The following is a 25,481-nucleotide window of genomic DNA, read 5'->3' as shown; positions in this document are numbered from 1 at the left end:
TAAACGGTCATAAATTATCGAAACAAACAAATAAACCGAAAAACGAATAAAACAAACCACATACCTGATAGCTGTAGGCCAAAACTCTCAACGGTGATCCACAAAACTTGTCCAAACTAACAATTGCAGAAATTGGCTGATCCACCCAAGCCACTTACAACGTTGTAACTGCTGTAGAACAAAACGCTTTTTTTCACTATCTATTGTTCTCCAGTGCACACTACTGACCCGAACTGACCTCCTGAATGTTCTTTGTTGGTCGTTCACACAGGTCAAACAACTTTAGCGTCCTTTTGGTGATCAAAAAAACAATGGTGGATACCTGAATCATACTCAGCACAAACTAGCAGATCACTAAACCTTTTCAAACACGTAATGTGTGCTGTATTAAACTTGCTGGAAATAGCACAAACGATTTTCAATAATCTCAAACCTTCTGCAGAGCAATTAGGCAATAAAACGATTATCGCACCACACGTGATCAACCACACTTGAGGTGATCTGTAAGCGATATATTAATATTGCACTTTGGCGGCAAATTCTTTGCGCCACTAATTGCTCCAAACTCACTGCACACCACGGGGATCGAATTAAAACGATATCACTCGCGAATCGCGGAAAATGCTTAGCGAAACCCGTTATAAAATAAAAATTTTCACCTCGTTCGCCACTGAACTAACCGAGGGATTTAGTATTAAAGAGGTTTCGGTACCGAGGGAAAGAAGTACACCGAGATATGTTCTTCTATGCACGCTCAAACTTAGACTGAGCATCTCTTTATTAGATCGCCCAAACGAACCGATCTACAATTCGTTGGTCGCAGGGCTGGTAAGCTCATGTTGCGTTAAACACTGATACAACATATAGGTGATAGACGGCGGAAAATAATCAGGGATAGTACTTCGTGGCTTGCGTTTAGGATAATGATTGTAGCCACCTTCGCTGCCATGGCCTTCTATGTCTGGGCTTCAGGATATTTGGTCGAAAGACATTTAGTCGAATGACGTTTGGGCGAAATACATTTGGCCGAAAATACATTTGGTTGAAGGGACATTTTGTCGAATGGACGTTTGGTCGAATGATTAGAACATTTCATTTAGAAAAATCGTTCGGTTCAACATCTATAAAACCGAACTAAATTTTTGGAACAGTGGGTGCTCTTAAGTAAATTTTGAGCAAACGTGCTTTTTGTCAGAAATCGATAACGAATCTATCTACTGATAATCATTACCTACGTTTCACAACGTGATTGGTTTATGTGCTCTTTATTCTTGAAAATATTCAAATATTCTTATTCTTCAGCAATTTTTGGATTAGAAGACGGGACGTTTTGTTTTACCCAAATTAGTAGAAGTTCAAAAATAATTGTGCAGATTCATTGCTCATCGTTGGAAATACAACGATTTACATTTTTTTTTTAAATATCATCATTCTTTCGAAATAAATCCTCCTACATCTTCTCGTCGTTCAGCTGTTTAAATATTGATCATTGTTGAAATTATTATCCTTACAAAATGTCATCATTCTTTACATATAACTGCTGATCTTAATCTAATGATAACTTCCAGTGCTCGAAAGCTTTAAAACCTATCCAATTTTACAGAGTGACCGTGAGTAGGAATTTGGAATGCGGGGACCAGACCTGATACAGTTGGCTATAGAACAAGGATGTCACCTTTAAGTGTCTGCAAATAATGCACTTTTATACGTAGACTATATGGGCCGATTGTGAAGGCCACGGCTTTTAGGAAACGATTTCGACAAAGTGCAACAACAATATATAAAGAAGACGAAGAAGAATCATGTTGTCCTAGCAAATGTAACCTTTACTTACAGCATCTGCTATACCGTCAAGCTACCATTCACCGTGCATTTAAAAAAAAATCTGCACTTCAAAAAATTATATACTTTTTTTTTTAATCATAAGATGCGAACTGGAATACCACTATAAAGCGTGCAATTATACCATAATTCAGGGGAAAATTAAAAATCAGTGATTCATAACAAAAAATCACTCAAAAAATATGTTTTCAAATATCATGATAAGGTCGCCTCGTACCGTTCTATGTAACCATTCACCGTGCACGCTGGTGCACCATTTACCGTGCGTATAGTTTTCGTCATGATTTAATATTGTATCTTGAAGAAACGTTGTTGGTGGAGCAAATATATTGCTAGTAGTGTGCGCATTCATTTTAAGGTATTCAAACAATAAAAGCCATAGAAAGTTTGAAAAAATAGCTAAATCATTCTGTTTTCATCAAAATCGTAATAGGAGGCTTGACTGTATTATCCAAACCATTGCAAATTCGCTCAAAAACAAAATATGAAGTAGTTAAATCACGACATAGCAATAAATCCAATATTACCCAATAATTTCAAGCCTTTTGTATTAATGCATGGTAATAGGAACCGTCAATATTGAAAAGGGTCCATTCACCGTGCATTTTTGTTTCGACTGAAACACAACAGCAAAAAAACTTATTTGCATAAAATCTCATTGTTCATACGATGAAATACATCTTACTAGAAGTATCGACAGCGAAAACTTGTTGAAATTATAAAAAAATTGATACTCTAACGTAAAAATAATAAAAAATGTAAATTTTTGGCGTTTCCTCAAAAAAAAAAAAAAAATGAAAAATCCAAAAGAATAATTTGTGACAATTGTATGAATATTCTGTAGGAGTTAGTATAGATATGTACACGGTGAATGGAGGCCGCACGGTGAGTGGTGACTTAACGGTACATACTTTCCCCTTTTTCAATGACTCAATCACTGTCTATAAAAAACGTCAATATGACACTTTTTCAAATAATCTGAGAAATTCATATTCGACCAAATTTTCCTAAAAACCTTTCAATCAAATATCATATGATTCTTAAAGCAATTGTATTCTTTTTGATCAAATGTCCAATAGACGATATGTCCATTCGACCAAACATACTTTCGGCTAAACGTAATACGCCCAACCATTTTTCGACTAAATGTCATTCAACCAAATGTCATAGATTCCTATGTCTGTGTCCTCTACGCCATTCAGATGATCAGCTGCTTCCGCCTTCCTGAGCTTTCGATAGAATTTCCGCGTTTCTTGAGAGCGGTACAGCCTAAGACGATACAGCCAGGACTGCGATGGTAATAATAGTAGCTTGAATTCCGTGAAACTCACGTGTCGCTCCTCACTACAATAGCTTAAATTTGTGATTCTCATCAAGTAGTCAGTTTTGCTGCATGAATTTTACAAATCAGTACTGTCGTTATAGGTTGTAGATTTGGGAAATAGAACATTTTTCTACAGTAATTTTGGGCTGCCCTTAGCAACGGGTGTTTTACTACTTTCAAGGCATCTTGCTTACAGCAGCGGTAGGTGTGAGTTTTACTGGCTTTGGTTACTGTGATTTGCCCTGCTTGACCACTGTAGCATGAATCTCACACATTCTTAAAAATAATGGAAATTACTGTGGACGTAATTCACAATATGACTGAATGACTGAATGTAATAGTAATTTACGGAACAAGTTGCAGAATGATGATTTTTTATAGCACGAGTCGTGAATTTATCCTACGAGGCTTGCTGAGTAGGATAATTACGACGAGTGCTGTAAAAATCGAGTTCTGCAACGAGTTACGTACAAATTTTCTTGCAATTTCGTAGAAGACCACTTGAGGGTATCAGCAATTATATCGGATAGCATTAACCATTATTTTTCAATTTCTGAAGAATTGTGTTATGATTCATTACGCAACTCAAGCCAGTTGCGTAATGAGAAAGCATTACGTAATGAATCATTACAGCACGGGTTTCAGTTGCGTAATGTCTATTCCCGCACTGCATACTTCAGTGCAGGAAAGTAGGCCGTTTCATGACAGATTGGCGTGATGAAAAACAGCCTATTGCGATGAGAAATTGCAAAAATGATAAAACGACACAAAAATGTGTCCTTGGAGATGTATTGAACAGAAAATGTAATTTTACACGTTAAAGGACACGAAAACGATGTCACTATGATCACCGAATCAGACGCTATGGTATCTTAAATGTGACAAAAATTCACATCATACAGCTCACTTCTTTTATGTGCATCCAAAAGACGTAAAATCACATTATTTTTTCGGAGTATGCATCTCAGGGTACGTGGACTTTCCATCTCTTCCAGGCGGCGTTTTTGTCCAGGAATAGACGGGTTTGCTTCGGCTACAGTATGTACAATGTACATTTGGCGGCTTACCATGCGATAGCATTGCACTGCATTCTTCTCCTCTAAAGCCTCCTGGTACTCCTGGTTGAACCAATCGTTTCTTGATCTTCGTTCCACGTATCCGACAATGCTTTTGGGAGCATCTCTAATGGCTGCTTTGACTGTCCTCCATCAGTCCTTAAGAGGTGACTCATCGAGCTCGTTTTCATCCGGAGCGGACGCATTGGCGACATCTGGTTATTTCAGTCGCGCTAGATTGGGCGTCGGTACCGTACATCGTTGATGACGAATAGTTTTGGGCGCAGATTCACCATCACCAGGTAGTGGTTGGAGTCAATGTTAGCACCACGATAGGATCTAATGTCGGTTATATCGAAGGAATGCCGTTTGTCGGCTAAGAATAGCCAATTCTGGGAGGCGGCAAAATCTATCAGTCTTTGGCCGTTCTTTTTCGTCAGCCGGTGGACGCTGAACTTTCCAATAGTCAGTCTGAATTCCTCCTTCTGGCCAACCTGAACATTTAAATCTGCTATGATGATCTTGTCGTCGTGGCTTTATCGTATACGCTTTCGATCTACGCGTAAAATGCGTCCTTGTAATCACCATTGCTTCCGGAGTGTGCGCTATGCACGTTGACTACGCTTAAGTTTAATATTCTGCTTTTAATTCACAACTTGCACATTCTTTTGTTGATCAGCCGCCACCCGAATCATACAACCAAAGTTCCCACCGGGGTTGCTCGACCCCCACCGGTACCGCGAGGAGGTAAGGTTACGAGTTGCTGAGCGGGAGGCTAAGGACCTCACAAAGGGGTCTATTATATTCCTTCAGGTGCGCCATGCCCAGCAAATATCAACCCTTATTTGACCACGTAGAAAATTTCATAGCGATTAACTTTTATTTGCGCTTTTAAACTATTTTAAAGAAGATGACATTTAAAGTATTGACACTTTACTATATTCAGTCCCTTGGTACAACTTTCGGTATCAAAGTTTGATAGATTCTTTTTTCAGCATTCTAAGTGTTGCTCTATCATGTTACGTGCCCTAACATTTCGATCAACTACAAAGGACATGAAGATCTTTGTATCGTATTTTGTTTCACCATAAGTAGCATCTCTCATCGCGTTATCAAGTTACCGTGAAAAGCTAGCAGTTATAATTTGAAGCTAGTACAGGCAGTATGGAATCAAATATTTTCTTCAGATCGTCGGCATCACGTTGGTGTATGTACTATGTTGTACTGTAAAAAGTAGTGTTAATCTGAAAAAAAAATTGAATTATCATCTCAGCATGATTAAAACTTTGGAATCAATAGTAACTTATTATCCAGAGGTTCAACCAAAATATGGTCTTCGGCAAAGCTGTAGCTGACAAAATTTCTACTTTCCATAGATATTGTGACATGGCTGAAAATGAAGGGTTGTTTAAACATAGGGGATCCATAACTTCGAAATTTGCATCAGCCTAAAGAACACTCTGCTACAGGAATTCAGTGTCCTTTAGCAGCACCCCTCAATGGACCAGGGATCTCGTCAAACTCAATATGGCCGATGTTAGGCACCATCAATTCTGAGACTTCAACTGAACACACTTCGAAATTGTGTGAGCAGTGAAATGGGGTAACCCACCACCTATGCTTCGATTTCAAAGCGGCTCATGATACCATCGACTGCGAAGAGCTATGGAAAATTATGGACAAGAACAGTTTACCCGGGAAACCAACTAGACTGATCAATGCAACGATGGAAAGTGTACAGTGATATGCGAAGATATTCACACTTAAATTATTTTACGGATTCCTGTAAAATCTCAACAGCTGAACAGTTCGGTGAAATAAGTTAACGGAGTACGGTAAATTTTTACAGTATTCTGCGAAAAATCACCGGAATCCGTCAAATTTCGACGGAGTTACGGTGTTTTATTTCACCGTACTGTTCAGCTGTTGAGATTACGGTGAAATTCACTGTAAGAGCTTAGTGTGTTGGGTGTGTTTTCGGACCCATTTGAAACACGCAAAGGAATTCAACAAGGCAATAGTCTTTCCTGCCTTCTGTTAAATATTGAGCTAGAAACTGTTATAGAACGGGCGGGCTTCAACATGCGGGGTATGATCTTCAATAAATCCAATGCTTTCCAGTACCGCTATTTCGGTACCAAAAATAGTCGATACTATCAGTTCTTTTGGATTAAAGAATCAGAAATATGTGTAGCAAGGACAGTTAATAAGCTGGATCTTCCAGCTCAACAATTGGATGCAAGCAAGCTGATCGAAGAATTCCGACACTTAGAAGAAGTTGAAATATCAAGTTATGCGTTGGATACTCCGAAGCTGTTGATCGGAATCGATAATATGCACCTCATCGCTCCAGTTGCATCGCAAATAGGAAACAAAGGACAGCCGATAGCTGTTAAATGCAAATTAGGGTGGACAATTTACGATTCACGACTCAACTTGCTGTCGAATGTACATTTCCTTGATCATCATCGATGTGGTTGCGAGGAGTGCAGTAAAGCGGATCAAGATTTGAACCAGATGTTGCGGGACAGTTTTCAACTCGAAGCCGTAGGAGTTTCTCCAGTAAGATTAGAATCAAGAGATGATTGTAAAGCGCGTGAGATTCTCGAAAGAACAATAAAACGAGTAGGTGATCGATTCGAGATCGGCCTTCTTTGGAAAGATGAAGTACCCAGATTTCCAAAAAGTTACTCCATGGCGTATAATCGATTGAAGAATCTAGAAGCTCGATTGAAACGGAATCCGAGTATTCGGGATGTACTACAAAGGCAAGTTGACGAGTACGTGTCCAAGGGTTACGCTCACACAATCACGGAACGTGAGCTATTAGAAACACCGCAGGAACATTGTTGGTATTTACCTTTGAACTATGTCGTCAACCCGAAGAAACCCGAAAAAGGAAGAATGGTGTGGGATGCTGCAGCAAGGACTAATGGAGTCTCGTTTAACGATAGTCTTCTAAAGGGACCAGACCTTGTCGCTTCGTTGTCTGGTGTTATCAATGGGTTTCGTGAGCGAAAGGTGGCATTTGGCGGTGATATCCGAGAGATGTTTCACCAGATCCTGGTGCGACAGGAAGATAAGCAGGCTCAACGTTTCTTGGTCCGATCTGATACCAACAGCGAACCGGATATTTATGTGATGGACTTGGTTATTTTTGGGGCAAGCTGTTCCCCTTGTTTGGCGCAATTTGTGAAAAACTTCAATGCCTTGGAACATCAACAGAAGTATCCAATAGCTTCTGATGACATTATTCGGAAACATTACGTTGACGACTATTTCGATAGTGTCGACACGGAAGCCGAAGCTATTTTGCGTGCAAAAGATATCCGGAAAATACATGCAGACGCTGGGTTCGAAATTGGAAACTGGGTGAGCAACTCATCGAAGGTACTAGAAGAGCTCGGTGAAGCGGAAGTACAATCGACGAAGTCTTTTGATAAAGTAGATGCAGAAAGAGTCCTTGGAATTATGTGGCAACCGGAGAAAGATTCGTTCGTATTCTCCACCGAATTCAGGGAGGATTTGCGACCATACATTCAGGAAAGAGCTTGGCATACGAAACGAATAGCTTTACGCTGTATTATGAGCATGTTTGACCCGAAGCAGTTTCTCGCGCCGGTGTTGATCCACGGACGTATTTTAATGCAAGACTTGTGGCGAAGCGGTATCGGTTGGGACGAGAAAATTGGGAAAGCACATCACGACCGTTGTCTACGATGGACAGCATTGTTTCAATTGATAGATGATATAAGTATTCCACGCTGCTATCTTGGGAAGATGAGCCCTAATACTTACGATACAGTACAGCTTCATGTTTTTGCGGACGCTGGAGAGGACGTTTACGGTTGCGTAGCATACTTCCGGTTTACAGATGGAGAAAATTTTCATTGTGCGTTGGTAGAGGCAAAGGCAAAGGTGGCTCCCTTACAACTAGACAGGTTCCGAGAAAGGAGTTAGAAGCAGCTGTACTAGGAGCAAGATTGCTTGTAGCGATAAGTGAAAATCATTCAATTGAGGTGAAGAAGCGTTTTTTTTGGACTGATTCAAATGCAGTTGTGTCATGGGTGAAATCAGACTTGAGGCGTTATAAACCATTCGTGGCTCATCGTGTCGGAGACATACTTAGTAAAACAAGTCCGGAAGATTGGCGTTGGGTACCCTCGAAACACAATCCTGCAGATGATGTTACCAAATGGGGAGAAGCGACACAACTAAGTTCTAACAATCGTTTTGAGGTCCTGAATTTCTGTATCAAACAGAAGACAACTGGCCAGTACAGAAGTGGAATTCGTTAAAAATTGAGAAAGAATTACGAGCTAATGTGCTATTTCATGACATAGTTTTGCCAAATGTGGTTTTACCAAGGGTGGAACATATTTCCAAGTGGAAAATACTTGTTCGGATGGTGGCAACACTATATCGTTTCGTTTCGAACTGTCGACGTAGAATCGATAAACAACCGATTGAAGCCTTGCCTATAACAAAAAAGGGGCTTGCGAAGATTCCAGCAAAGCAAGTTCCCTTACGTCAGGAGGAGTATCTGTTAGCCGAAAATTTAATTTGGCGTGTAACGCAGGGTGAAGCCTTCGCAGACGAGGTGAAGACGTTGATCAAGAATCAAGAATCATCTGTTAACCAATTTGGAGCAATTGAAAAGAGCAGTCCATTGTACCGGTTATCGCCGTTCTTGGACCAATTTGGAGTAGTGCGAATGGAAGGTAGAACAACAGCAGCTAACTACGCAACTTTTGATGTGCGGTTTCCAGTAATTTTACCGAAAGAACATATCATTGCCCGAAAATTGGTGGAGTTTTATCACCAACAATGTGCCCACGGTAGCCGAGAAATGGTGGTAAACGAAATCCTTCAGCGATTCTACATTCCAGGGCTGAGGTCTTTAGTTGAAAGTGTTACAAGAGACTGCATATGGTGCAAGGTTCAAAAGGCGAAACCAGTTGTTCCTAGAATGGCTCCACTTCCAACATCCCGGATGGCTGTGAGAGAACATCCATTTTCTTACGTTGGTGTAGATTATTTCGGGCCGGTGGAGGTAGCTGTTGGGCGCAGACATGAGAAACGTTGGGTGGCATTATTTACGTGTATGACAATACGTGCCGTACACCTAGAAGTAGTCCACAGCCTAACAACACAGTCATGTAAAATGGCAATTCGCAGATTCGTGAAACGACGTGGAAGCCCGATTGAGATCTTTTCAGACAACGGGACTAATTTTGTTGGAGTGAGCAAAGACTTAGCAGAACAAATCCGAGCTATCAACTCAGAATGCGCTGATACGTTCACTGGAGCAAGAACAAAATGGACGTTCAACCCACCTTCGGCCCCCCATATGGGAGGTGTTTGGGAGCGCATGGTACGGTCAGTAAAAGAGGCGATGCAAGTACTTGCGTATGGAGAAAGATTGACAGATGAAATTCTGCAGACAACTCTTGTAGAAACAGAAAACCTAATTAACTCTCGTCCGTTAACATATTTGTCTACGAACTTACAGGAAGACAAGGAAGCCATTACACCGAATCATTTTTTGACAAGTTGTCCTTTAGTGGAATGCATGCCTTCGAGAAGTTCAACAGAGCTAGCTGATCGACTACGGAATAGTTATAGCCAAGCACAGTATTTGGCAGACGAATTGTGGGAACGTTGGCAACGGGAGTATCTACCCACGATGAACCGGAGAACAAAGTGGTATAAGGAAAGCAAACCTTTGGCTGTTGGAGATTTGGTATATGTGGCTGATTCTGAGAAGCGAAGGACCTGGGAGCGTGGAGTAATTGAAGAAGTTTTTGCTGGAGACGGTGGAAGAATACGGTTGGCGATAGTGCGTACTAAAACAGGACTGAAGAAACGAGCAATAGCAAAATTAGCAGTTTTGGAGATCGGAGCCTAGGAGTGGTAAGCACAGTAGTGACTACCATCAACTACAGGGCTTACGGGCCGGGGAGATGTTACGCCGGGATAGAAAGGGTTCACTCCGTGGACGCGACCATGAAAACGTTGGTTTAGCTGAGAGCGTGACGGAGATATAAACAGATGGAATGACTGTCAAACCGTAGGGCGCTGACATATTAGTTGAATGCTAGTTGGGAGAGCTGAAACTGGAGTGTAAGAATATTGAATTTATCGAAGATATATCGGAAATATTAGAGAAATAGGATTGTTACTGAAATTAAATTTGAATTGAAATAGTAAGTAGAAAATTTGTATTAATTAAACCTAGCTAAATTCTTATTAAACCGTAGAAATTGATGCTGTAGTTGGATGAACTGAAAGAATTCTATGAAATAGCGCACAATTGGTTTCATACCGTGAGTACTTACCGTAATATACAACCTAATGCTTATACTGATTATTCAGTGTCAATTTAGGTTATACATTGTAGGGAGATTGAAACGGTCGAAGGCAGAATTTGTAATTCGAAGACTAAATTCGTAAGTAGTAAAAGAAACTTGTAACCTTGTAATGCGAAATTTAATGAATATATTTTTAGTTTTGAGTGTGTCGAAAAGCAGTACTTCAAGAGATAGTTTTATCGATATGCTGCCCCGAACTACTCCCAACACTTTCGGTACCATAACCCTACTCTGTTTACACCATATTGTAGGGCAAGTTATGCCTTCACATGTAACTTATAAGGGAAGATTCAAATATGACGTTCATCGTTTTTAGGGATTTCTAGACCCCCCTCCCCCCTCTGTCACGCTTTTTCCAATACCTAATACATGCACTGTCACACTTTCATAGACCACCCCCCCCCTCCCCCTAATGATGGACGTCATATTTGGATGACCCTTAAAACGGATTTATTAGAAAATGTTTTCATAGAATCATAAAGTTACTAGAGTTTTCGATTTTTTTTTTCAAAATGGCCCACAACACAACAATATTTAGAACTTCGTCATATTTTGATGAATTTGTTTATGATTTTCTTTGTGATCAGCATACGTATTGAAGCGTCGAATTCATGCAGAGTTGCCAGGATATCTTTCTCATGTGCTGATACGTTGGTGTTCAACCGATACTCTTGAGGAACGACTTCCTAATGATATACTCGATGGATCACCGAGTTGTTTATACGGATGATTATATGGATCCACGGTATTTATTAAAATTTTCCAAATGGATCTCCAGAAAATTGTTGAAAAAATCCTCAATAAGTGTTATTGGTGAATTCTTTGGGAATCCTTGAGAAATTTAATTTACACAAGACCTTCAGTTCATTTTCAATCAGTGCCATTTTGAATGATAAATTGCGCTGTTCGCTATGCTAACAATTTCAAAGAAATCAATAGTTTCAGCAATCACTACAAACTGCCATGAATGGCACAAATCTCCCAATTGCCTGGGAAGGCGCATCTGATGCCGACCTTATGATACCTGATCCCATTTTTTTTTCTTTATTAGTATCATTCCAAACATTACATTCATTGTTTATATCTAGGTGTTGTGTGTTTGTCAGACAACACTATCAGCCGAATTTGGTTAAACAAATTTAAGATTTTATTAACATTTTGTTAACAACATACTACATTTCATTTGCTGTAGCAGTTCCGTTTTTTGACAGGTGAGTTGATTCCACCTACAAATAAGAGAAAAAAACGCTATCTATTTACTTACACCTGATTCACTAAACATCGTCAGGATTAAATTCCATACTACTCTAATTGAAAACAACAGCCCAATTTCTTAAAATCATGAAATCTCAACACTCTGCATAAATAGTATATATACATACATGTTTGAACAGAATATAAATTCCCCACGTCCCATGGGTGTGACATCGTCTGAGCAGAAACGGAACTGCAGTCTTTTCACCATCAACTGGTTCGACATCCCTTTTTCCAATTACTGTTTCTTGACAAGAGAGGGAGATGTGATAAAATAAACTTTGTGTTGTCGCCTGGAACATGCTCGGAGTGTAAACTCTCCAAGCAGTTGTGGGTGCGGGATGATTCTGGTGAAATTAAAATTTATTCAACCGTTTGTCACGAGTCTGGAGCGGAGAGTGACTTCCATGTCAATTTCCTCTGGAAAGGGTTGTCGTTGCTTTAGTTTTTTTCTCTGAATTGGTTTTGTTGGTTCCCGGATAGAGTCAGGATGTCATCCAATTAGGTCGGCAGTAGCAGATGGAGTGCGGATTGAATCGACAACTCAGGACTCAGTCGGCGAAGGGCGCTTAGGAATGGGGAGCGGGTGGGTGGTGGAAAGTTTGTTTATTGGTGAACCCTAGTCGCAAGCTTGTGAGCGGGATAAATGGAAACCAAAAAAAAAATAGCGACACTGTTGCTGCTGAGTCGATGCAGTAAAATGGGAGGCAGACAACTTTCGGGTCGTACAATCTCTGATAAATGCGGCAGGCATACTACATATCTATACAAAACGTGCACTAACGTATAGTTATCTGCTGAGTACAAGCTAAGGGTCGGCGATATTTCGAATGATTCCGTCAAATAGCGTTCGAAACGGAATGCCGTGAAATTCCATGGAATCCACTGAGGCGAAATGTTTGCTCTCCAATTTCCCCGAAAGTTATTTCTAAAATTTCTCCAAGAAAACCTGTAATGAAATCCATCGAGTGATTTATTCAGAAAGACTACCAAGGATTTCGTTGAGGATTTCCTTCAAGAAATTTTTCATTTTCCAAAAATTTTCTTATAGATTCCTGAAGGAATTCCTCGGGAAATATTTAAAGAAATCTTTGGAAGAATCTTTGAAGAGATTCTTACCTCAAGAAGTTTTTGGAAAAAGATCCTAAAGCTGTATTTGAAAGACTTGCTGGAAAAATTTAAGAATTAATCTCTGAAGAAATTTCAGGAAGAGTTCTTAGAGAAATCCCTGCGAAACCCCTGGAAGAGTTCCTGAAAAAATCTTTAGAGGAATCCTTTAAGAAAAAAACTGTAGGAATTCTTAGATAAATTCCGAGACGGATCCTTGTTGAGGTTTACCTCGAGTAATCTCTGAAGAAATCCTTGGTGGAATTTCTGAAGAAGTATTCGAAGTCATTCTGGAAGTAATACATGGAGGAATCTGGCCTTTAAACCCATTTGCATTCAATAACTTTTTTGGAGAAATTCTTGGGAGAATTCCTCGAGAAAATTCTAGAGGAATCGCTGGAGAAATTCCTGAAGGATTTCTTGGGAATATCTTCTGGGAGAATCCCTGGGGGGCTTCCTGAATTGATCGCTGGAAAAAAATTAAGAGAAATCTTGAGAGATCCTTTGAGAAATCTCTGGATAAATCAGCAATAAAATGTCTCTTTGACTGGTGAAAAATCTTCGATAGGCGACCTAACCAAGGTTGCGCTACCTGTATCGTGCTAGAGGGGCTGCCTCCTCGGTGCTGACACAATACAGCATTATCTGCTTGTTCTTTACATAGCCATCACAACCATCATCCTTTATTAGGGATTCGGACCTGTAGCTCTGGTTCTCAAAAGTTTCATGTTTTTTTTTTTGGTATGGACTATGGTGAGCCGTCATATGCTAGCGATGTTTCGTCATTATCACTACTAGGATTCTATTGTTTCGTTTCGTATCTACATAAAAAAAATGCATATCGAGTACCCTTAGAACAAGCAACAACCAGCCAGCCAACCAGCCAGCCAGCCAGCGAGAACAAACATTCTAATGAGATACTGCAAAGTTGCCGACGACAAAATTTATTTTGTGGTGTCGTCATGAACCAGAGGATAAAGTTTTGCCGTACCCGCACACATACATAGTAGCATAGTAATAACAATGGCTTCGGCACACCCATAGTCAGTGTAGCCGGTTTTCCACTAGGTATGTGTATTGGGTTTGGGTTAAACAAAACAAAAAAAACTCGTTCTTGCAGAGTAAGTTTTTCTTCCGGTGGTATCGCTTGTGGTTTCGCTGACAAACGTTTCTCTGAAATTGGATGGAATTTTTAGCGCAAAATGGGTTGTTGCTTTGATTCTGGGTGTCACTTGGCTTCGGAAGTAGCTAGCTCATATTCAGGCACGGGTGGTTGATTTGATTCTGATGAAAGCACATTGCCCCATTTGTAGATAGGGACGAGATGAGGCGATAGTTTGTTTGGATGATAAACAATGTTTTCGATGTTAGCGATATATAGTAAATTAAAATTGATGGGAGAATATGCTCGTGATTTTGTTGCCATGCTGATGCGGTTCATGTAGACAAATATCGCATTTTTAAGCTTCGCCTTAGAAAGTCGATATTTTCACACCTGTCATTTGTCATCGCAAGAATCTCTGAATGATAGCAAACGAGATTAGTTTATAAAATACCAATTAAGACTTGTACATTGTTTCAAATAAAGAGCTTTTGGTTTATGTGGGAATATTATAAGTTGAGTTATGGAAGCATTAGGTGAAAACTTCCATTTCTGCAAGTATGAAAAAACATATCCAAACTTTTTTGTAATCGACTACAGATGACACGTAGACTTCGTCCTTTGGCGGAGAGACCTGAGTCATCCGCAAACAAAGATTTTAAACATCTTTGTGGTAACTGAGGTAAATCAGATGTAAAAATATTGTATAATATTGGTCCCGAAATGCTGCCTTGTAGGACACCAGCTCTTATAGGAAGTCTTTCAGATCTGGAGTTCTGGAGATCTGGAGATAATTAACCTGAAGTATACGATTTGACAGATAACTTTGAATTATTCTAACAATGTATGTTGGAAAACCAAAGTTTTTTTTTAATTTTACGATCAAGCTTTCATGCCAAACACTGTCGAATGATTTATCTAAGACTAGAAGAGCAAGACCAGTAGAATCGCCTTCAGATTTGTTGGAACGAAACAAATTTGTTACACGCAAATGTTGATAAGTGGTCGAATGGTGAAATCCGAACTGTTCATTGGCAAAAATTGAATTTTCGTTGATGAGACCATCATTCTGTTCAAAATGGCCTTTTCGAAAAGTTTACTGATGAAGGAAAGCAAACTGATTGGGCGATAGCTAGAAGCTTCTGCAAGATTTTTGTCTGGTTTTAAAATTGGAACATCCTTAGCATTTTTCCATTTTCATTAAAATATGCCAACTGAAAACATTTGTTAAATATATCAACTAAGAATGATATGCTCCTTAAGTTTCTTAATGACGATATAGAACATTCCATCATCGCCAGGAGCTGTCATATTTTTCATTTTTTTATAATACTTTTCACTTCTTCCAAATAAGTGTAGAACTAGCCCTCGTGCGTTAAAATACACTCAAATAAAGATTTAAAAAAAAAAAAAAAAAACTTCTTCCAAATCAGTTTTTCTATTGGACTAGTAAGTCCTAAATTAAAATTGTGCACGCCTTCAAACTGCATAGCAAGTTTTTGAGCTTTTTCGGAATAAGTTGTAATAATTTAACAACTACCGAAAAGCTAAACATTACATATAATTTGCAATTGGATTAGATGGACAAATTGATGTGAAGATTTGCGAAAAAGTTACACGTCTTCTCAGTGAGAATCGAACTCACGACTCCCCGATCTCTAGTTGGGGCGCGTTAACCACTACGCCATGAGAGGACTCATGAACGCAGAAGTTAACCTGAATTCGATTTCAGCTCAATAATCACGTGGTCCTCTTTCGCAAAGTGCACCTCTTTCGGAAGAATTAGATGCCCATCCAAACACAACGCTTTCTATATATATCCAATGCCTAGCCCGAGAGCGCATTGTTTTTTATGTATAGGAATAGCACACTACACTAGCCAGCAACTGCGCTGGCTGAGGTTTCTATTGTGTGGGCTTCCAATGGGTCGCGACGTTCTCAAACGACCGGTTACGGAACATGAGTCCGTTGCTCGATAAATACTTGTTTTAATTATGAATCGTGGTTTACGGCCAACCAGCCGAGTGGAAGTTTAACAACTACCGAAAAGCTAAACATTACATATAATTTGCAATTGGATTAGATGGACAAATTGATGTGAAGATTTGCGAAAAAGTTACACGTCTTCTCAGTGAGAATCGAACTCACGACTCCCCGATCTCTAGTTGGGGCGCGTTAACCACTACGCCATGAGAGGACTCATGAACGCAGAAGTTAACCTGAATTCGATTTCAGCTCAATAATCACGTGGTCCTCTTTCGCAAAGTGCACCTCTTTCGGAAGAATTAGATGCCCATCCAAACACAACGCTTTCTATATATATCCAATGCCTAGCCCGAGAGCGCATTGTTTTTTATGTATAGGAATAGCACACTACACTAGCCAGCAACTGCGCTGGCTGAGGTTTCTATTGTGTGGGCTTCCAATGGGTCGCGACGTTCTCAAACGACCGGTTACGGAACATGAGTCTGTTGCTCGATAAATACTTGTTTTAATTATGAATCGTGGTTTACGGCCAACCAGCCGAGTGGAAGTTTAACAACTACCAACAACAACTACTACTTTTTCGCAAATCTTCACATCAATTTGTCCATCTAATCCAATTGCAAATTATATGTAATGTTTAGCTTTTCGGTAGTTGTTAAACTTCCACTCGGCTGGTTGGCCGTAAACCACGATTCATAATTAAAACAAGTATTTATCGAGCAACGGACTCATGTTCCGTAACCGGTCGTTTGAGAACGTCGCGACCCATTGGAAGCCCACACAATAGAAACCTCAGCCAGCGCAGTTGCTGGCTAGTGTAGTGTGCTATTCCTATACATAAAAAACAATGCGCTCTCGGGCTAGGCATTGGATATATATAGAAAGCGTTGTGTTTGGATGGGCATCTAATTCTTCCGAAAGAGGTGCACTTTGCGAAAGAGGACCACGTGATTATTGAGCTGAAATCGAATTCAGGTTAACTTCTGCGTTCATGAGTCCTCTCATGGCGTAGTGGTTAACGCGCCCCAACTAGAGATCGGGGAGTCGTGAGTTCGATTCTCACTGAGAAGACGTGTAACTTTTTCGCAAATCTTCACATCAATTTGTCCATCTAATCCAATTGCAAATTATATGTAATGTTTAGCTTTTCGGTAGTTGTTAAACTTCCACTCGGCTGGTTGGCCGTAAACCACGATTCATAATTAAAACAAGTATTTATCGAGCAACGGACTCATGTTCCGTAACCGGTCGTTTGAGAACGTCGCGACCCATTGGAAGCCCACACAATAGAAACCTCAGCCAGCGCAGTTGCTGGCTAGTGTAGTGTGCTATTCCTATATCTAAAAAACAATGCGCTCTCGGGCTAGGCATTGGATATATATAGAAAGCGTTGTGTTTGGATGGGCATCTAATTCTTCCGAAAGAGGTGCACTTTGCGAAAGAGGACCACGTGATTATTGAGCTGAAATCGAATTCAGGTTAACTTCTGCGTTCATGAGTCCTCTCATGGCGTAGTGGTTAACGCGCCCCAACTAGAGATCGGGGAGTCGTGAGTTCGATTCTCACTGAGAAGACGTGTAACTTTTTCGCAAATCTTCACATCAATTTGTCCATCTAATCCAATTGCAAATTATATGTAATGTTTAGCTTTTCGGTAGTTGTTAAACTTCCACTCGGCTGGTTGGCCGTAAACCACGATTCATAATTAAAACAAGTATTTATCGAGCAACGGACTCATGTTCCGTAACCGGTCGTTTGAGAACGTCGCGACCCATTGGAAGCCCACACAATAGAAACCTCAGCCAGCGCAGTTGCTGGCTAGTGTAGTGTGCTATTCCTATACATAAAAAACAATGCGCTCTCGGGCTAGGCATTGGATATATATAGAAAGCGTTGTGTTTGGATGGGCATCTAATTCTTCCGAAAGAGGTGCACTTTGCGAAAGAGGACCACGTGATTATTGAGCTGAAATCGAATTCAGGTTAACTTCTGCGTTCATGAGTCCTCTCATGGCGTAGTGGTTAACGCGCCCCAACTAGAGATCGGGGAGTCGTGAGTTCGATTCTCACTGAGAAGACGTGTAACTTTTTCGCAAATCTTCACATCAATTTGTCCATCTAATCCAATTGCAAATTATATGTAATGTTTAGCTTTTCGGTAGTTGTTAAACTTCCACTCGGCTGGTTGGCCGTAAACCACGATTCATAATTAAAACAAGTATGTAATAATTTGTTTTTTTTTTCTTTTAATGCCGGAATTGGCTTCTAAGGATTTTTCAAAATTTTAGGTTATTTCCAAAAGGGCTTAGAGCTAGGTCCAATTGAGTTATTTTATTTTCGACTTTTTTGTTTCTTTATTGAGAAAAGTGTTTTATTTTTTTTCTGCAGATCCTGCCATATAATTTTCATAGCAGGATCGGGAGTGCATTGAAATTGCCTTCTCCTCACGTTTTTGACTCGGATCAAGAGTTTGAGATCATCGTCTATAATCACGGATTCAAATTTTACTTCACATTTCGGTATTGCAATGCCTCTGGCTTCAACAATCGAGTTTGTTAAAATTTCAAGAGCATTGTCAATTAAGGGTATGCGATATGGATTTTTCCATGTCGAAACGAAACGAAACGATACACGGAATATCTTGCGCTGATAATAACGAAACGAAACGAAATTTAAAAATGTTTCGCGTAACTCGATACGAAATCAAATATCTCACGGAATTTTTCGAAACAAAACGAAATTTTTGAATTTGTTTCGCGAAAAAAACGTTTAAGTTGTTTTTTTCTTGTCAAAAGCTCAATATTTGAAAATAGGCATAAAAACGTCTTTTTAAATCCTCTATCATATGGAAACCTTAGCGTTGCTCTGCGGAATCCTTACATGTTTTGGTAGGACCCTTTTCTGTTTGTTTGAAATCTTCTTAATAACTTTATAGGGTTTCATTTCAACATATCTGACACTCACACAAGGCAATGAGTGGGTTTAATTTAAATGTTACAACTAAGAAGTGGGTCGAAAAGCAGTTACAAACATTTAAAACAATCTCAAAAATATTGAGAGGAGCCCAAAATTAATTTGATTTTTAAAAATGCCTTACAATTTTTTTTAATCATGTGGATGTGATGTTATGCTAATATATACCATAATACCTGGAAACATGATATTCATTTTTTTTTTGCTGTACTTTATGCTTTGTGGCTTGAAGAATGTGATTGGGGACACAAGTCGATAAGTGATCATGAAAACACTAAACTGAGAAGCAGACTCTGTCCCAGATGGAACATAACGCCAGAAAGAAGAAGAAAAATAAGTAGAACAGAGGAATCACTGGAATATTTGCTTTAGTAATTGCTGGAGTATTGAATTAAATTAAATTGAAAAAAATCCATCAACACATACCTAAAAAATCAATCAAGATAAATTTAAAAGGACTGCAAAAGTAATAAACTCCAAGAGATATTGCGACAGCAACTTAACCAGGATTGCCTGATGGGGTTAATTTAGAAGTTCCTAATAGATTTTCTGGAAAAGCCTTGCATAAACTGTGAATTAATTCTTGGAGGGATCAAATCTGGATGAAAGCAATCTTTTAGAGTAAACCTTGTAGAAAATTCTGAAGGTATTTCTATAATTTTGTAGAGCAAATACTGGAGAAATGATCCTTTTCCAAAATCTGTGAAGGAATTTCTGGAAGATTTTTGGAAGAATTAAGGATTGTTGATATTATCTCATTTTCAGATTCTTTGTTTAAAACTGACTACAAAATCACATGTTCACTAAATTTTGAGCCTCGAGAGTATTTTAAAAAATATTTGAAAATTTCGAAAAAAAAAAGTTTTGAACCTGGACTACATAGCATAGAGGAACCGCAAATAAGATTGACAAGTTCACCCATGTTCGTTCAGACAATCCGTCTTTCAATGAGCTAAAATTAATTTTGGAATTCCATCACGACTGTCAGTGTTTATTTGGTGAAAAAGGGGGGGGGGGGTATTCTCGGCCTTAGCAGTCCATATAGACTGCTAAGGCTGAGAATACCCCCTCTTTTCGCCAAGCTAAAATTAATGTTTGACTTTTTTTTTCTCAAAATTTAGATGTGCGAAAATCGAAAAAAAATTTTTTTTTGCGCTTTTCTATTGTGAAATACCCTAGGTACCCCACCAAACTTGAATCTAAATCTGGAACCAATTTTGATGGTGCATGCAATGCATGAATCAAATTTATAACTGATTTGTGATTTTTAATAAAATAAATCATCAAAATCGATCGAACGATGGCGAAACTAGAGAATTTTGAAACTTGATGTCGGTATTGAAAAGGTTAAGACCTTTGCCTTGCGACCAAATTCCAATACTTGTAATAATATAGGGTGTCGGTGCCATTAGTGGACTACCTAAGCTATAAAAAATCATAACAAAATAACGAAAAGCCTTTTGGCGTCAACAGAAAGATTTCAACCTCTACAATATGGGAAAAATATAAAAGAGTGATAAAACTAATTTTTTAACATAAAATTGCTTGAGCCACTATTGGTACACGTGTTCCAGTAGTTGCGCTTGTGCTCCAGTAGTAGACGTTCGGGAATGATACAAGGAATTTGAAACAAAATGGTAAATTTTTACATAGGTTTAACATTTTTCCCTCGGAACAGCAACATATATCTTTCGAATGAAGCATCAAGATCATCTCTAGGGCTTTTCTTCATTTTTATACATCCATTTCAAAAACTGCTTCCATCCGTTGATCCACTATTGGAACACGACGGCAACTACTGGTGCAAGGGAGCAAATTTTTTTGCATAAACTTAATTATTTATATGACTTTTTGATAAAATTAAAAGCTGAAATTTGGCAAATCGACTAAACTAGAGACGATCTATCCACCAAAAATAGCACATGTCGTTTTTATCGAAAAATGTTCGTTTTATTCCATAGTCCAATCTACTGGTACATTACAACCAGGCGACAGCGACAAACAATCGCTGCGATTTCGCTGCTACATGTAGTGTTTTATGACACAACAACGAAATCGCGGAGAGCCTTTACTCATTGATGCGTGCTATTAATTTTATCTTCTATTCTCCTGCTGTTCTTATACAGAGTTGAAAGTGACGTCATAGCGGGAAAGCAAGAGAGAGAACTAATGCGCGCATCAATAATCTGCACCACCTGAGCAAATTCAGAACATTTGTGTACAAACAATTTTTGCGATATATTAACGGATTTGCTCAAAAGGACACGCGATGTTCCCCGGAGGAAACTGTGGTTTTGCTCTCTTCATTCTTATGGAAGATATCATTGCGGTAGTTCCGCGAGGAATTTAGGGCAAATCGGCGTTTTTGGAAACTTTACAACGGCAGTGCAGTTTATCATATCCTGCGGACCAGTCAATACTACAGTCATCCCACAGTTATGGATAGCACACAGATATGGATCAAAGTTGGATTAAACGGAGAATATCTCATCAAATAGAGTAGCAATTACGCAGAACCCATTTTACCTACGTGAACCATAAATCTATACAGCATCGCAATCAACAATAACATGCTTAAACACATTTGTTCCATTTGTAGGAAATAAAATGTCATACATATGCCTAGAAGCGTTGATTCATATTTGTGGGGCATTGAAACCCATACCACAGTTATGAATCTAAGATAAGACGATTCCTAAAGAAACGCCAAAACGTATGCTTTCACTAGCACACCATTCGTTTGCCTCGCAGATAATTTGCTGTTATAGTGTTCTGATCCATGATATGAGTCGATTTGATCCATGATACGGACCCATTTTTGACTGTAACTGCTAGGAGTAGAAGCGAACGCTTTGCCTTTTTTTGTTCGAAATTAAACTCGAATTTCGCGAAATTCCGTTTTATTCCGTTTGTTTTCAATTTTCCGTGGAAATATTTTAACAATTTGGCGAAACGAAACGAAATAGCAAAATACAAATTTCGCCTGTGCGTGTTCCGTGGAATTCCGCGGAATTTCGTTTCGAAGCGTATTTGACGAAATCATTCGGTATTTCGCATACCCTTATTGTCAATATTAAATTTTGTTTGTAAAGAATTGTAACATCAAGATTAGAGTCAATATATGTTTCATATATATTTCTGTCGTCTCGAAAATATTTGAAAGTGGAGCTGATAGGATTGAATATTGCTTCATGGGATAATTGAAATGTAACAGGAACATGATCAGAATCAAAATCAGCATGAGTAATCAGTTGGCTACAAAGATGACTAGAGTCGGTTAAGACCAAATCAATCGTAGAAGGGTTTCTAGAACAGGAAAAACATGTAGGGCTATCAGGGTATTGAGTTGAGAAACATCCTGAAGATCCTGAAAATCCTCATCAAATAAAATTCTCCCGTTGGAATTACTTTGCGAATTCTTCCATGACCGATGTTTGACATTAAAGTCACCAATGACAAAAAAAATTGACTTATTGCGAGTCAATTTTCGCAAGTCAGTTTGGAGCAAACTATCTTGCTGTCCAGAGAATTGAAAAAGCAAATAGGCAGCTATGAAAGTTTATTTCCCAAGCTGTGTTTCAACTGCAACACTTCACTGGCAACACTGGCGTGTAGTTGATACGTTTGCTAACGATACGCAATTTTAATTAGTTCTAACAGAGTGTAATTGGATAGTTTAAATCCTTTTCATCTCACATTTGCATCGTGAGTATTGGCATACATACTATTCTGAAATCAGTTACTTAAATATTGTGCTAAAATAGTCATAACAGATAAAACTTAAAGTGCATGATACTCGGTTATGAACAGAGATAGTCATTGGTTTGTGCTGTGGTGATGTATTGAGTTGGTATTGTTGACTGCTGCTGTTGTTGTTGCTGGATGGATAGTCGTATGCCTTGCATTGGGTTAATGAATTAAACTGAAATTTGTGTATGCGTGCATATATTATTCAGATTTTGCACACAAAGTGGTTTCTGCTTCTGCCTTTTGAGTGAAATACATGACTCTGCCAGATAGATTTAGCGAAAATTGAGCGAACGGGCGTCTTGCACAATCTAGCCGTTGGTTCGCGCTAGGTGCACTGGTGCTGTAGTAGTGTGAATAGTAGCACACCGAGTGTATCTGTTCAATTCTTGTGAAACGAAAACGGTTGCGTACAAGTCTTGTACGCAAGTCTGAGTAGTCTTACAGGGTCGACAGATTTTGCAAAATTTGGATGATAGAGCTGAAATTTGAATTATAGAGCTTATATGATAAATCCGTTGAGGAGCAAATAGGTGTATTATTAACTGTCCGGTAATTCAGACGTAGCATGTTAGCAGCAATATATTTATGTGTATAAATGTTCGTACCATATGACTTTTCTGTTCGTATTGCTGGGTCTAATTGAGCTGCCATTCTTTCATGTTTTTGGTTCAATATTGTAGTGTACTGATTTTTTGATTTTTGCTATTGAGTTTATTCAAAGTTGGTGTGTGTAACGGTTATTTTCTTTTTACATTTATTTATTTTAGTTTTCGTTGGAATTTGATTCTGGATCTGTCTTAGCATAGTTGTTCTCATATTCGGTATAATGGAGGGCGTAGACAGTATTTGCGTCGAATGCAACAAAGTAGAGAAGGATGCTGGCAAGCTAATTACTTGAATGTACTGTTTTAGCGAAGCGCATTATAAATGCCGTAACCTTGTCGGTAACGCAGCACGACGTATCAAGGATAGGATGTATTTTTGTTCGCATAATTGTCCTAGCATTTATCAGCGCATCACTGAAATGCAGAACCAAAAATCACAAATTGTTGAAACACTAGCAGCTGAACTCAAGGGAGCGGTTTCAAATGCTGTTTCTCTGGAAATGAAAAGCGTTAGAGGTGAGGTGCATCAAATCACCACCGCGATAGAAAAGTCACAGCAGTTCCTTTCTGACAAATTTGATGCAATTGTGTCAGATTTCCAAGAATTAAGGAGGGAAAATGAGAATTTGAAGCAAGAAATTGTTAAGCTTAAGCAAACACACCAGCACATGTCAAAAATAGTCCATAAGCTCGAACACGATGTTGATAAAACTAACCGTAAGGAAAATTGTAACAATGCTATTGTTCTAGGGGTTCCCTTCTCTCCAGACGAAAATACATTAGGAATTGTTCAAAAAATTATCGACTGCTACGGTTGCACTGCAAGCAACGCAATTGTGTCAGCAAACAGACTTGGCGGCAAAACCAAAGCAAGAAATTGCTTGATTCCCATTCGAGTAGTTTTCCAGGATAGAGATTCAAAAGAAGCCGTTTTTTCGAAAAAGAAAAATTTCGGAAAACTTAATTCTACTTCAGTTGATGCAAACTACGTTATCAATGGAAAACCGACTACAATTACAATGCGGGATGAACTAACTCCGCTGTCGTTAGAATTGCTGAGAGAAATGCGGGAGCATCAAGATAGATTAAATGTCAAGTATGTCTGGTCAAGTAGAGATGGTAATGTCCTAGTCAAGAAAAATGAACATTCTAAACCGGAATTAATCAAAACACGCGATGATATGGTTGATCTTATTAATCGTTACACAAATAAATCACCGGTTAGAACAACCCCTTCGCCAAAAAGGAAATGTTCAAACGTCAACAGTAATGTGTAATTCTTTAATGTAATTTTAAATGTTGTGTCTACTTATAATAATTTATTTTCAAAATGGATGGTTTAATAAATGTTTATCATGATTGTACTGATGATTTTAACTTGAATTATTCTCTAAGTGTTGATAATTATCTTCGAATCGCTCAATGGAACATACGAGGCATGAATGATATGCAAAAGTTCGATAATATTTCTCTATTCTTAGATAGCATCAAAATCCCAATTGATGTGTTAGTTGTTGGTGAAACGTGGCTCAAATCAGATAATTGTGCGCTATATAACATACCAGGATTCAAATCTGTTTTTTCTTGTCGTACTGCATCGGCGGGCGGCCTTGCTGTATATGTACAGGTAGGATTAGTGTCCAACGTTTTGAAAAACATTGAAACTGATGGATTTCATTTGATCCATATTGAAATTAATAAAAAAGGGTTCCGTAGTGAAGTGATTGCATTATACAGACCACCATCTTTTGACTTCAATCGATTCCATGATGAAATAGAAAATATATTATCGGTTCAAAATCCACTTCCTCGTTTTTTCGTCGGTGACTTGAACATTCCCATTAATTTATTGAACAACAACATTGTTGTTCGATACAAAAGCCTTCTCGAGTCCTATAATTACGCTTGCTCGAATACACTCGTGACTCGACCAATTAGCAATAATATTTTGGACCACTTTGTATGCAGGAACGATGACTTAGGAAGTATAAGAAATGATACCATCTATACGAATATAAGTGATCATTTACAGGTAGTTTCTTCAATAAAAATCAAGGGTTCTAAAGAATGCACTATGCTTACAAAGAAATTCATTGATAAACCAAAAACGCAA

General features: G+C 38.8%; 1 protein-coding gene across 1 annotated transcript in view; it reads left to right on the top strand.

Annotated features, from left to right (window-relative positions):
- LOC5568978 overlaps positions 1–25,481 on the top strand; it is a 263,367-nt gene that overhangs the window by 197,218 nt on the left and 40,668 nt on the right. The window lies entirely within an intron of this gene.

Source organism: Aedes aegypti, chromosome 2 (assembly GCF_002204515.2).
Source record: "Aedes aegypti strain LVP_AGWG chromosome 2, AaegL5.0 Primary Assembly, whole genome shotgun sequence".
Lineage (NCBI taxonomy): Eukaryota > Metazoa > Arthropoda > Insecta > Diptera > Culicidae > Aedes > Aedes aegypti.
The sequence above is the reverse complement of the archived record's forward strand: the minus strand, read 5'-3'. Positions and strand labels throughout refer to the sequence as shown.